This window comes from Lithobates pipiens, unplaced genomic scaffold (genome assembly GCF_037356315.1).
Source record: "Lithobates pipiens isolate NorthernLeopardFrog02 unplaced genomic scaffold, aLitPip1_a1.2 Scaffold_37, whole genome shotgun sequence".
Classification (NCBI taxonomy): Eukaryota; Metazoa; Chordata; class Amphibia; order Anura; family Ranidae; genus Lithobates; species Lithobates pipiens.
In genome coordinates, this window is record NW_027507825.1 from 23,039,679 (window position 1) to 23,041,649 (window position 1,971).

General features: G+C 41.1%; 1 non-coding gene across 1 annotated transcript; it reads left to right on the forward strand.

The window, feature by feature from the left end:
* Positions 1-1,471: 1,471 nt before the first annotated feature.
* On the forward strand, positions 1,472-1,605 carry LOC143956625 (small nucleolar RNA SNORA44). The gene has a single exon (XR_013269966.1). It is a non-coding gene; the product is annotated as a small nucleolar RNA SNORA44 (small nucleolar RNA).
* Positions 1,606-1,971: the final 366 nt, after the last annotated feature.

Genomic DNA, 1,971 nt, shown 5'->3' on the forward strand with positions numbered 1-1,971 from the left:
TCAATATATATTTACAACATCCAGGTCTTACTACACATGTGGGCCTTTCATTCCTATTGATGTGGTCAGGACTTTTTTTCTGCAAAGGCTGTACAGTGTCAGACAGGGCTACACAATGAGGACTTCAGAAGTACGGTTAAAGTGGAAGTAAACCCTCCTATCATTTTCAGCCAAGGAAGCTGCCATCTTGACCTCTGTTTAATCTTCAACTGCCATGTTGTTGCACATGTGATCGGTTATGACACCAGCCATTGGATGGTTTAACAGTTTGGTTGAGAGCACCACCAATGTGACAGTTACTTTTTTGAAACTGTTAATTTAATGGGTTTACTTCCACTTTAACCACTTCAGCCCTGGACCATTTTGCTGGCCAAAGACCAGACCGACCACTTTTTGCAATTCGGCACTGCGTCGCTTTAACTGACAATTGCGCGGTCATACGACGTGGCTCCCAAACAAAATTGATGTCCTCCTTTTTTTTCCCCACAAATAGAGATTTCTTTTGGTGGTATTTGATCACCCCTGTGGTTTTTATTTTTTGCACTATAAACAAAAATAAAGCGCCAATTTTGAAAAAAACACATTATTTTTTACTTTTTGTTATAATAAATATCCCCCAAAAATATATAAAAAAATTATTTTCCTCAGTTTAGGCCGAAACGTATTCTTCTACATATTTTTGGTAAAAAAAAATCGCAATAAGCGGTTATTGACTGGTTTGCGCAAAAGTTATAGCGTTTACAAAATAGGGGATAGTTTTATGGCATTTTTATTAATATTTTTTTTTTTACTAGTAATGGCGGCGATCAGCGATTTTTTTTTTTTTTTGTTTTTTTTTTTTATTTTTTTTTTGTGACTGCGACATTATGGCGGACACATCGGACATTTTTGACACATTTTTGGGACCATTGTCATTTATACAGCAATACAAATGCAGTGATTCCTGTGTAAATGACACTGGCAGTGAAGGGGTAAACCAGTGGGTGGCAGTGTAGGGGTTAAGTGTTCCTAGGGGCGTGTTATTAACTGTTGGGGGCTGGGCTTTCATTTAGTGAACACTGATCTCTGCTCCAATCACATGGAGCAGAGATCAGTGTCACTCATTGCTAGGTAGAATGGGGAGATGCTGTTTACAACGGCATCTCTCCATTCAGGTGCCCCGTGAGACGATCGCGGGTATGCCCGCGGCGATCGAGTCCGCGGGACCCGTGACCGGACTCATGGGGGTCCCAACCAGCATGGGGTCCCAACCAGCACGCGAGCATGCCACCGGCGGCGCGCTCGTGATGGCAGGGTGGCATTAAAGATTGGACGTACCTGTAAGTCGATATGCCTGCCCGTGCCATTCTGCCGATGTACATCGGCGCGCGCTGGTTGGGAACTGGTTAAAGAAAAGTATTTTAATGGGTGTCTGCAATTCAGGGGCTGGGGGGGGGAACATTTTAAGGAACTTCATCAAAAGTGGTTTATCCTGCATGTAAACCGAGGCCTGCAACTAGCTCGTAGCAGCAGGATCGCCAACATCATGCAAGAGAAACTGAGGGGCTTTGACAACTTTGGTTTTCCAACTGGTTCCATAAGCTGTCACTCAACCCTCCCACAGCTTTGCGTGTGTTTTTATTTTTTTATTTGATTTTTTATCATGTTTAAACCTTTACTAAAAAAAATAAAAAAAAATAGTTGTTTATCAAACTTTTTTGTTTGTTACATTTTTATGTTATTTTTTTTCCTTCATCGGGTATCAGGGACATTTTTGGCTAATGAAGCCTGACCCTAATGCAGCAGGTTGGCTTTAATCAAATTGAAAATGGTAGTTAAATTCTTAAACCGTGTTCCCTCATGCCACAGAAGAGAGGTAATTAAACTTCGCTACAACTGGTCTACCAAATGTCAGACCAATATATTTAATTACCACAAGCGTATAAATTTAATGCCTTGCTTTCCTTGTAGGTACACGCTTTAGTATCTTAC